At 41.0% G+C, this 12,846-nt stretch overlaps 1 protein-coding gene and 1 long non-coding RNA gene across 2 annotated transcripts in view; one reads left to right on the top strand and one right to left on the bottom strand.

The window, feature by feature from the left end:
• LOC134293432 (uncharacterized) overlaps nt 1-12,846 on the top strand; it is a 451,452-nt gene that overhangs the window by 315,544 nt on the left and 123,062 nt on the right. The window lies entirely within an intron of this gene.
• The window catches only part of LOC134293518 (uncharacterized), a 54,707-nt gene continuing 49,134 nt past the window's right edge, over nt 7,274-12,846 (bottom strand). Inside the window, exon 3 of the long non-coding RNA XR_010000456.1 lies at nt 7,274-8,906. This is a non-coding gene — a long non-coding RNA (uncharacterized LOC134293518). The remainder of the gene's footprint in view (nt 8,907-12,846) is intronic.

The following is a 12,846-nucleotide window of genomic DNA, read 5'->3' as shown; positions in this document are numbered from 1 at the left end:
TTGTAGTTCACCTATAATCAAATAACATCCTGAACTCCACCAGTGATGGAACTGAACTTGGACAGGCAAGAGGCCACTATAGTTAGAAATGTAATCCAATAATATGAACTATAAAACAGTAATTAAACCAAAATATAATCCATGTGTTACCAACACACATACATACATAGAAAGTAAAACTCTATATTCAGAGTTTGTGAGTCCAATGCCCACCAGAGTTCATGTTCCACATGGAGGACTGTATAAGTCACTAATTGTGAGTCCAAATTTAAACGTCCAAGTAAGTGAATCCTTTTAGGAAATCCAATGTTTTAAACAAGTCCAAGGTTAGTCACCATCCACGACCAGTTTTGACTGTGTAGTCTTCCTCAGGTGGTGGTTATGCAGGTATGGAGAACCTAAAGTAGTCAATTACGTTCTTCAAGTATTTAATTTCAATGTGTCATTATCAATGACGGAGTGGATCTACAGGGAACTGAACTTGGCACATAGAACTCCCATGACTTCCTTCTTTGGAGGCTTTTAAGCAGAGGCTGGATGGCCATCTGTCGGGGGTGCTTTGAACGCGATTTCCTGCTACTTGGCAGGGGGTTGGACTGGATGGCCCATGAGGTCTCTTCCAACTCTATTATTCTATGATTCTAACAGAAAATACTGGAGGTATTTGGGAGGAATTGACGGTGATTTAGAGGAGATGTAGTTTACCTAAATCCGGAGAGCACTGGAGAGCCTTTGGTGACCCCTCTGACACCCCCCTTGCAACCCCACCAGGTTGAGAAATGTTGGGTTAAGCCCTTGTGCTGACAGACCACTGACTTGAAGGTTGGGTTGCTGAGCTGAAGGTTGCTGGTTCAAATCCATCCTGGGGAGAGCGTGGATGAGCTCCCTCTATCAGCTCTAGCTCTATGTGGGGACATGAGAGAAAACTCCCACAAGGATGGTAAAAACATCAAAACATCTGGGCGTCCCTTAGGCAACATACTTGCAGATGGCCAATTCTTTCACACCAGAAGCGACTTGCAGTTTCTTAAGTTGCTCCTGACATGAAAAAAAACAAAGCTATGCTGGCTGTCTTAACATTCATTAATCTAGAAGTGCTTGACTTCTGCCATGAGAATAGAATAATGACACCCTCCAGATGTTCTTGTACAGCAACTCCCAGAATTTTTAGGAATCAACCATTCTAGCTATGGCTGCTAGAAGTTGCAGTTGAACAACATCTGGAGAGCTCTATTATTTTAGCCCACAACTCTGCTCTATCATTCATTTTAAATCACTAAGTTTCCTGAAAGAGTTGAAACGTTCTAAGGCAGTGGTTCTCAACCTGTTCGTTTTGGTTTACAACTTCCAGAAATCCCAGCCAGTTTACCAGCTGTTGTTGTATGTCTTTCGGGCTGTGTGGCCATGTTCCAGAAGTATTCTCTCCTGACGTTTCACCCACATCTATGGCAGGCATCCTCAGAGGTTGTGAAGTATGGATAAACTAAGTAAGGAAAGGAAAAAAAATATATCTATGTAGAGTCCAGGGTGTGGCAAGAGTCCTTTGTCACTGGGAAGCCAGCATTAATGTTTCAGTTAATTACTCTAATTAGCATTGGAAAGGTTTTGTCTTTTGCCTGGGGGCATCCTTTGTTCAGTCATTAGCTGTCCTCTGCCCTCAGAGTGTTGGTTCCCATCTACTGTTTTGATTTTAGAGTTTTTGTAATACTGGTAGCCAGATTTTGTTCATTTCCATGGTTTCTTCCTTTCTGTTGAAGTTGTCCACATGCTTGTGGATTTCAATGGCTTCTCTGTGAAGCCATTTCAATGGCTTCACAGCCTGAAAGACATACAACAACCCTGTGATCCCGGCCATGAAAGCCTTCGACAACACAGTTTACCAGCTGTTAGGCTTTCTGGGAGTTGAAGGCCAAAACATCTGGGGACCCACAGATTGAGAACCTCTGATCTAAGGTCTGGAAAGGGACATATTCCAGTGGTGATACAGGCACTAGCCAGTAGGTGCCATGCCAAGTCAGCTTTCCTTTTCCTTTTTTGGCTGACTGTGCTAGAAACTTGTAGAACTGGAGTTTTGAACTTGCATTAAGAGATGGAAAAGACTTGCATTTGGGAAGCAATGATACTTTTGATGCTGTTCCCCCTTGATAACATGTTGCATCTGTCTTCACCTTGGCAGCCAGAAGTTGGCAAGTAAACAAGTTCAGGAAGAAATGGGCCAAATCAGCTAAATGTCGGTGATGCAATGCAGATAAGGCTTTTTGTGTGTGTGTGTGACAGATAATGTAGGTGTGTCCAATGGTGGCTCCTTTCTGGCTGGATGTATTGCATCTCATTCAGTTTTTTAATTCTAAAAAAAACATCCATCAGCCTTTGTAAATGCTTAGGAACTTTTAAATTGTGTTCCTGTAACTATTCTGCATACTCTTGTATCAAAGGCATAGTCAGGAATTACGGGTAATACAGTCTGACTGTGATGCTCATAAAACCACATTTCTTAAGCACTACCTTTTGGCAATCTGGAGTCTGCTGCAGTAGTTGTGTTTATTGTTTGACAGCAGAAAATCGGTGTCAATCCAAATCCCCTAAATCTCTATGGAAAATGCCTCCTTTTTCTTCTTGCTATAACTCATCACCTCTTTCCACAATGTGAGAAAAATCTAATTTGCACCTGCCAAGAGGAAACTGCCTTTCCTGGCTTACAGTCAAGAATATGCAGCAGTGCCTTGGCAACGCCCATCCGAAATGTGCAACACCCAGTAAACATCTCTTTAAATATTTTCGGGTTTGCCCATGTTCCTGTTTAGTCCCATTTGCAGTTGGACTCAGTCCAATGTTACCTGCTTCATATAGTCTTAAATAATGCCTATGTGACATCTAACATCCAAATAGGAGGAGATGATCCCGAAATGCTTTGCGGCCTCAGATGAAGTCTAGATGCCTCTTCTTCATGGAGTGTGTATTAAAGCTGACATAGTTGGAAGAGAATATTACATTTAGCCTGGCATATCCTCCAACTGTCCCAGTTTCACAGGGACAGTCCCAATTAATCCAATGTCATTGCACTTTTCAGCTGCTTTTAAAATGTTCCAGTTCCTTACATTTTCTCCCTTTGTCTCCAGACGATTCCAGTTTCTGCAAACTGAATTGAGAGTGCAAAAGACATTTCTGCAATCTGAATGAAGAATGGAAAAGACATTTCTGCAAGCTGAATTAAGAGTGCAAAAGGTCCGAACAAAGGCAAACTGCAGCAAACTCTCCTAGCTTGCATTTTCCTCACTAATAACTATTGCCATTTTGATCACATTTCTGTTGCTTGGCCGCACACGTCCCAATTTCTACATGTGAAATGTTGAAGGCAACAGGTTTCCAAGGTGGAAATAATAACATGGACGAGAGATTCTGGGAGCTGTCATCTGAACAGTCACTTTTCCAATCTGTGTAAATCTGAATGCTCTAAATCTCTATGGAAAATGCTTGCTTTTCCATTTGACACCCTCAACAGTTTAGCTGAAGGGAGAGCAAAACAAGCCATGGGAAATGCCTGGTTCTGTTGTCCAATATCTTATTGCCATCTCCATCCATATCTGTTGTTTGCTTTTCTTTATTGATGATTTAATTCAACGTTTAACTTTAGCATGCTGTGAATTTTTAACTGTATTTGTTTTACCTTTTGTTCTAAATTGGAGAAAAATATGGGGGAAGAGGAGGGGGATTGCTGTCATCTGACAGGAAGGATATGTAGCTCTCATCTGCTAGAGCCCTTCTAGTATCCATTGGGATATTGCTTCCTAACCTGGAGATTCTGTTAATCCATAATATGTTTCTTTAGTTAGTTATTTATATGAAAAAATCGAGGGGGTGGACTACAATATTGAATTGGAAAAGAGATTGGAAAGTGAAAATAATGGCCTTTGCTACACCTTGCAGAAGTGAATCCCCACACATAATGATGTATAGCATGAAGAAATGCTTCCCTTTGTTTGACTTAAATGTCATGGATTCATTTTCATTCAATGATTGCAGTTTGTGAAAGCAAAGAAATGATGTCTCACCTTTCTCTACATCGGCCTTCTCCAATCCGACCACATTCAGATACGTTAAATCCCAGTGCTCACCATTTATAATTTTATATCAGGAATGAAACATAAAACACACTCATAAAACACACTCATGCATGTCACTAACAGGATTCCAACCCATGAGTCTTCCTCCTCCCACATAAAAATTAGTTGGACTGGAGAAGTAAAAGAAAATATTGCAAATGCCTAGCCATGACCCTACTCTATGTTCCTCACATAAGACTAGTTCCAAGCTTTTGTAGCATTTAGACTTGGGGTGAGGGAGATCCCAATCCAACTCCAGCTCTGCAGGTTTAGCTCTTTATCACATCAGGAAAAATGGAAACAAGGGGCACATCCCACAAATCAGCAACTTGATGAAGATGTAATTAGACTAATTAGCACTTTACAATTGTTCAACTTACTGGTGAGTCGGAAAGAGCCTCTTTTGCTGCCATGGAGTCAAGAACCTATTAGGCCTCTCCTCAAAGCAAGTGGAGATATGAATTATCACCTCAGCTTGTAAACAGGTAATTTGACTCATTTTGAGACCATGAATCATTCTGCCCACACTCAGGGGTGCAGAAGGGAAACCCAACTGGAGTGTTTGTGGAGGACTCAACTGATTCACTATGAGCTCAATAATCTGATAGCTGCATAACACAGGCACAAAAACAGTGACAGCAGCTCCCCTTAGGACCTCTAACTCTCTCTAATATATCCTTCAAACTTCTAGAATGGTTTTGTGCCGCATACTCAAGGGGTGAATTTCCCTTTAGTTGACTTTGGTCTACCTTGAATAACATGTGATGTACTGAGTCAATTGTCACTCACTGATGCCTCCTATGTCTTGAATATTGGCAGAGGTGGGGACTCTTCTCTAGGTTTTCTCAACTGTTAAAGGAGCTATCCATGGTGCTGAATTCCAGCCCCCAAAATGGGATCAGCATCATGGGTAGTGTCTTTAAAGTTCAGACTAGCTTCTGGGGCTCTAAAAGAGAAAACCAAACCCCTGCCTTTCTAAGTAGGGATGGCTTCTCATTGTGGTGAAAGGCAGGGAGGGTCCATGGATACATGTAGGCCCCGGGAGCGGCGTGAACAGCCGCTGTTAGCTCCAGCTCCTGCCAACCTAGGAGTTCGAAAACATGCCAATGTGAGTAGATCAATAGGTACTGCTCCGTCAGGAAGGTAAGGGCGCTCCATGCAGTCATGCCAGCCAGATGACCTTGGAGATGTCTATGGACAACGCCGGCTCTTCGGCTTAGAAATGGAGATGAGCACCAACCCCCAGAGTCAAACATGACTGGACTTAATGTCAGGGGAAACCTTTACCCTATACCTATGTACATGCATTGTAGTGTGGGATCATTAGTGGTGACTGGTGGCTTCCATGTGAGAGAGGCTGTGACTCTGCTCTGTGTTTAAAGAAACTATTTGGGCCTGGGCTGTGACGCAGGCGGGAGAGCAAGCCAGCTGCAATTAACTGCAATGAATCACTCTGACCAGGAGGTCATGAGTTCGAGGCCCGCTCGGAGCCTATGTTTGTCTTGTCTTTGTTCTATGTTAAAAGGCATTGAATGTTTGCCTATATGTGTAATGTGATCCGCCCTGAGTCCCCTTCGGGGTGAGAAGGACAGAATATAAATGCTGTAAATAAATAAATATTCATGGTACTGAACCTTCTTCTTCAAACTGGAGAAGATTAGTTGTAGGACTAGATTATACTGGCTGGATTCTTTAAAGTTCAGACTGAAACCTTGAGTGATGTAATTACCCCACTACCATGGAAGCCTACCATGGATAGAAAAAAAATGTAGTGATCCTTATTGCTCCCAGAATGTCTCTGGGTCCCTATCTCCCCAAGGGGAGAAAGCTGAGGCCAGGATAAAAAAAGCTGGTTCGCAGCCAAAGAGATCCCCTCCACTTTGTTGTGACTCAGAGGCACAGTGCACTTGTCCTTCTCATATCCATAGAGACACCTGCCTGGCGCTGGCTTTTCACAAGGAGTCTATTCATAGCATGTGAGCAGGTGGCATCCCAGAAGCTTAAGTGACTTTGACAGTCTGCCGCGACTTCTGTTGGTGGGAAGCAGCTCAGAGGGACTTGCCAGCACCATCAGGCATCAGTCTTTGTGAGCTGGTTTCCAGACAGGCGTCTTAATATGCAGAGCAATTTGGAGCAGACGGAGGCAGGATTGACCACTTCTTTCTCCTCTGGGGAGAGGGTAGGTATGGAGAAGAAACTCTCTAAGGAGGCCTGCGGGGCTCCAAGAAACACAGAGGAGATTTCTTTGGACTAAGTCTCCCAGAATCCCCTAGCCATTCTGGAAACTACAGTCCAAAAAGTTAATTTGCCAGTACCTGAAAGTACTTTATGGCACTTTCAAAGTTGTAATTTTACAAGGCTTTTAGTCTTCTCTGCCAAATAGTGCTGGTGCCTCACCAGGCTGCAAATTCCAAGATTCAATGTTGTTAAGCCACAGCAATTAAAGCGATGTTAAACTGCACTAATTCTGCAATGTATATTCTTCCTTTGCTCCAAGGAGTTCAAGCTAGTATTCACCTACCCCTTATCACCACAACAGTCCTGTCATGTAGGGAAGGGGAATAAAGCAACTGTTACAGAGACTACAGTGAATCATGGCTGAGCAGGTCTTGAACCTAAATTTATCAAATCTTCATCCAGTGCTGTTTAGCACACTGACTCTCCATGTAGTTAAACATATTTCTCCTCTAGCTGTATAGAGTTCAGGTGAGTTGCAAGACTAATTTATGTCCAAAAATGTAAAAATGTAGCAATCCCTGCAAGAGGGCTGCTGAAACTAAAGAAGCAAGAAGAAATGAATGAATTATTTAGTGTGATGAAAAAAGACTGGGTAACTTGGAAGGCACTGAATAGACTGCGCTCCGGCACCATGAGGTGCAGAGCCAACTTTAAGAAATGAGGCTACAAAGTGGAGTCCACGACATGCGAGTGTGGAGAAGAGCAAACCACAGACCACTTACAACAACGCAACCTGAGCCCCACCACATGCACAATGGAGGACTTTCTTACAGAAACACCAGAGGCACTCGAAATGGCCAGCTTCTGGTCAAGGAAAATTTAGTATACTGCCATGTTTTTAATTTTGTTTGTGGGTTTTTTATACATTATAGCTGTATTCTCAATTTGCTTCTGACACGATAGGTAAATAAATAACTGAATAAAGGACATGGAACATTCTGGAAATGTATTATGATATTGTTAACCTTACATGTACAAGTTTGGTGAGCTTCTTGCCAACATGGAAAAAAAACCCCCGAACAAACAATAATTCATTCTAGCATTTCTTTCTCTTTTATTAAGTAACAAGGTTTTTGTTCCTGGGCTATAAATATCATTTTCTAACTGGTTCTATCATGAAAACATGGAAAACTTTATTAAATTTTGTTTTTGCAGGACATCCTGCAGCACATTTTGCTATAGATTTTTAATGAGTATGCCCTAGAGTTTTAACCAATTCAACATAGTTTGCAGTCGGCTCTTCTGCTTAGAAATGGAGATGAGCACCAATTTCCAGAGTCGGACATGATTAGACTCAACATCAGGGGAAAACCTTTACCTTCCATATCCATAGATCGTATATCCACAGATTCAATCATCTCTGGCTTAAAAATATATCCCATTGCCCATTCTAAAAACAAAATCTTGGTGTTATCTATATATATAAAAGGGTAATGAAATTTCGGCCTAGGACAAAACAACAAAACTACACATCCCAGAAACACTAAACTTGGCAGCACAACCCCTCATCCATGCCTCTACGTTCATACAACAAACAGCTCCAGCAACTCCAGAAAACGGCCAGGCTTTGAGACTGCAAGGCTATTCACTGCTATTCCACCTGGCCAACAAAGGATTCCCATAAGCCACAGCAACGCGTGGCCGGGCAAAGCTAGTTATTTTATATAAGGGATGCCATTCGACTGCGGCACCATCTACACTGCCCTATTATGCTGTTTGAAACTGAATTATATTGTCATTGTAGACTCATATAATGTAGTTGAACTGAGTTATATATTCTGTTTTGTAATTTCAAGTTATTGTTGCTTCAATAAATCTTTAATGTGAAAAAAACCCCTACAAAGTGTATGCATTTTGCTTGGATGCTGGCAGTGAAAACTAAGAAGTTGAGCACTGGATGTTTCCACACGGAGATGCCAAAACAATGACAAAGGTCACTTGGCAACAATCTACACAAGTGGGTATACTCTACTTTTAATTAATATGATTTGTGCTGAAAGAAAAAAACTTGCCTTCTCATCCCAAATTTGTTCCACCTCATTTCCATTTGACTTGCCTCTTCCCACTCCATGATCTTCCAGAAAAAGAATGTTCCTGCCCAGTGAGAAGACAAGTAATTCAATTGTCACTGAGAATAATTAGGAAATTAAAAACACATGTAGATGTAAAGACTCTGATTTGAGCCTTGGTGCCATTGGTTAAGCCCAGGAGCTTTCCCTGCATTAGTCTGAGCTCACCCTGGGAGAATTGCACTCAACAACTGCCTAAGCCCCACTTTGGTGAAGACTAGCCTCCAACGCTGCCCTTTGGCCCCTTTATTTTTCCATTCACCTCTGGTTTCAAAAATCTCAGTATTTTCCTTGAACCTGTAGACCGGACCAAACACTGGCCGTGGTTTCAAAGGTGGTAGAGATGATGGTCACTTTTCAGGAAAACACCAGACAATATTTTACGATACCAGGTCTCATGAAGCCTTCTTCAGGTCCATTGCCCCCGAAACTCTGCACAGGCAGGAAACGCATTTGGATTTTGTGAGAAACATTTCACTTTAGGCTTAGGAGTGGTCTTTCAAAAAAAAAGAGAGAGAGAGAGAGAAGTGATTCGCATGTTACTTAAAAATAACCTAAAATGCAGCAAAAATATGGCAAACCATGCCCTGTTGAGTGTGTTTTCTAGTGTATTGGGGGCAAACAGTTATATTTTTTTGGTATGAGGATTGGCAAAGCATGCAGCCTTCTAAGTTCTCTGGGAGGCCTAGGTAAAGGTAAAGGCTTTCCCCTGACATTAGGTCTAGTCGTGTCCAACTCTGGGGGTTGGTGCTCATCTCCATTTCTAAGCTGAAGAGCCGGAGTTGCCGTAGACACCTCCAAGGTCATGGGTCTGGCATGACTGCATGGAGTTGTGTTACCTTCCCACCGGAGCGGTACCTATTGATCTACTCACATTTGCATGTTTTCAAACTGCTATGTTGGCAGAAGCTGGGGCTAACAGCGGAAGCTCACCCCACTCCCTGGATTTGAATCGCCACACTTTTGATCAGTAAATTCAGCAGCTCTGCGGTTTAACCCGCTGTGCCATAAGGGGCTCTTTATGCTGCTATACATCAAGAATGAAATACCTGTTGTTTTCCAAATAATTTTTGGATTCCTACCCCCATCTGCCTCATTGTCCCTAAATAACACGGGAAACAGTTGGTTATACAGTAGAGTCTCACTTATCCAACACTCACTTATCCAACGTTCTGGATTATCCAATGTATTTTTATAGTCAATGTTTTCAGTACATCATGATATTTTGGTGCTAAATTCATAAATTACTACATAGCATTACTGCTTATTGAACTACTTTTTCTGTGAAATTTTTGTATAAAGATATGTTTTGGTGCTTAATTTGTAAAATCATAAACTAATTTGATGTTTAATAGGCTTTTCCTTAATCTCTCCTTATTATCCAACATATTCGCTTATCCAACGTTCTGCCGGCCCGTTGGATAAGCGAGACTCTACTGTATTGGAATTGTAGTCCAGCTCTAGTAACTCCTTTCCCCAATCCTTTTATTCTTCTGGAAGCATTTCAACTGGGTTTTTTTTCCTTTTCATTTTTTACAACTGGTTTTAAAGTGATATGTTTTTAATATGTGTATATTATGTAATGTTTTTAAATGGCTATGTGTTTTGATTGTGTGTTTTAACAATGTTGTAACCCATCTCGAGCCATGAGGAGAGGTGGGCAAGAAATGAAATTATTATTATTATTATCATGTTCTTTTATTGTATGCTGCCCAGACATCTTCAGGTAGGAGAAGGGACAGAAGTATTTACATAACTAAATGGTGGTGGGACTCGAAGCATTCATCTTGAAAAATGGTTTTCTTGGTTGCCCTGACAATTCAGTGTTGCTATGCAACTGCCAAATTCTGTCTGGAGTGCCTATTTCCAGAGCATCTTCCAAGATGTCATACTCTTCCCATCTCTTCTCCTCCAGTCTATCTCTTTTGTATGCACACAAGTGACATTGCAGAGTAATTAGAGTAAACCAAAAGGGGGAAATTCTTGGCTTTGGGAGGATACAAGAGATGGTTGTTGGATTTTTGGTAGAAGAAATATTGTCATGTCACAGTGTGGAGTCACTAGGTGTAAGTAATAATAATAATAATAAGAAGAAGAAGAAGAAGAAGAAGAACTAGGACAACACTATGTAACACGATTTTTGTTCATGAGTTATAAATTGTCATTTCCTATTTTGCTTTATCATAAAAACAAGAAAAAAGTTTATTAAACTGTAAAAACTTTATTTTTGCGGGATATCCTGTAGCACATTTTGCTCTAGTTTTTCCACGACTATCTCAGAGGCCACGGTTTGTTTTTTTTTCGTGTCAGGAGCAACCGGAGTTGCTTCTGGAGTGAGAGAATTGGCCGTCTGCAAGGACGTTGCCCAGGGGATGCCCGGATGTTTTGATGTTTTTACCATCCTTGTGGGAGGCTTCTCTCGTGTCCCCTCATGGAGCTGGAGCTGATAGAGGGAGCTCATCCGTGCTCTCCCCGGGTGGGATTTGAACCTGGCAGCCTTCAGGTCAGCAACCCAACCTTCAAGTCACAAGACTTTTATCCCCTAGGCCACCGGAGGCTCCAGAGGCCACGGTGGCACAATAGGTTAAACCACTGTGCTGGCTGAACTGCTGACCTGAAGGTTGGCGGTTCGAATCCACCAGATGGAGTGAGCTCCCATCTGTCAGCCGTAGCTTCCTATGCGGGGACATGAGAGAAGCTTCCCAGCAGGATGGTAACACATCCGGGCGTCCCCTGGGCAACATCTTTGTAGACAGCCAATTCCCTCACAGCAGAAGCGACTTGCAGTTTCTCAATTCGCTTCTGACATGATAAAAAATGAATATCTCATCGAGTTTCAACCAATTTGTGGCAGCCACACAAATGAAGTTTCTGGAGTATAACAACTGCTTTCAAAGTAAGCACCACACAATGAAACAGGAATACAGTAGAGTCTCACTTATCCAACATAAACAGGCTGGCAGAATGTTGGATAAGTGAATATGTTGGATAATAAAGAGGGATTAAGGAAAAGCCTATTAAACATCAAATTAGGTTATGATTTTACAAATTAAGCATCAAAACATCATGTTATACAACAAATTTGACAGAAAAAGTAGTTCACTATGCAGTAATGCTATGTAGTAATTACTGTATTTACGAATTTAGCACCAAAATATCACGACGTATTGAAAACATTGACTACAAAAATGTGTTGGATAATCCAGAACGTTGGATAAGTGAGATTCTACTGTAACACTTTTGAACCAAGAACAGAATTGGTTTTCAAATTTTGTTACATAGTGTAATAATAATTGTAATTATGATAATGATGCTGTCATGAGCAAAGGGTGAATCATCCAGAAAAATACTCCTTAAATTCACTACTTAAATGGGTCAGTATTATGAGTGGCATTACTAATGTACTAATGAACAGTGGGGAAAACTTTAGTTTGCTGGTCAATTAATAAAAGCTTTGGTTTTACCATATTTCCTTGTTCAGTTCCCCAGAAGGACCAGGATATAGATTTAAATCAGAAAGGAAGATCATTGTTTTTTCTAGATCTAGAAAGACAAGAGACCTGTAGGTTGTGTCATCTTTTGACTCTTGATGATGACCCTTATTCCAGAACTGAGTAGGAAAAAATAGCAAGGGTGTGTTATTATTATTGGTATAATTATTGGTCCAAGGTCACCCCATGAATTTTATAGATCAAGAGAAACTTAACTTCAATACTCTAAGTTCCAATCCAATACTTTCCAATACATCTCACAATCTCTCAATTTGAAAAAACAAAAAAACAGCAGCAAGCATCCTGTTGTGTCCAATCCCTCCTACAGTTATCCCTGCACGCAATAGTTGTGTGAGCTGGGTGTGTGAAAAGTTAATGATGACACAGAGTATGTTTATGGGTGGATTGCAGTTTTGCATAATCTGCTCTCTTAGACACTAACTGTCACTCAATTGCTGTTAATTAATCATCTCGTTTCAGAAATAATCTGTATGCAAATATATAACTTGACATGAATTTGCTAGGATATTAACAAAAAATAATGTGTGTGTGTGTGTGTAGGGTTACTTTCCTTATCACAGTGAAAAAATGATGTAGTCGTAAATACATTGGAGGAAAATTCGAACCATAATAGTCATTTTGATTGTAAGATATCTTCCTTTTCTTCTTTCTGTTTGAAAGTCAAATATGAGATGTGATAAAACAGTAGCTGTGTGTGTCTTGTGTTGGGGGAATGTCTCCGGGAAGGCTTACAATGAACCCCAATTGAAAAATTCAGTAAAAATGAAATAACCGAATAGTCTGGACTTAAAAGATGCAATGCCTGTTTAATGGATTTAATCCCTATTCCCTTTTCCTTCTCTGTTGTATCATATTTAAATCGTAAGCCTGAGGATGAAATAATGATTTGTAAGCCGCTATGAAAGCCTTTGTGGCTGAAGAGTA

Source organism: Anolis carolinensis, unplaced genomic scaffold (assembly GCF_035594765.1).
Source record: "Anolis carolinensis isolate JA03-04 unplaced genomic scaffold, rAnoCar3.1.pri scaffold_8, whole genome shotgun sequence".
Classification (NCBI taxonomy): Eukaryota; Metazoa; Chordata; class Lepidosauria; order Squamata; family Dactyloidae; genus Anolis; species Anolis carolinensis.
Note: the sequence above shows the minus strand (reverse complement) of the source record. Positions and strands in the feature narration are given on the sequence as shown.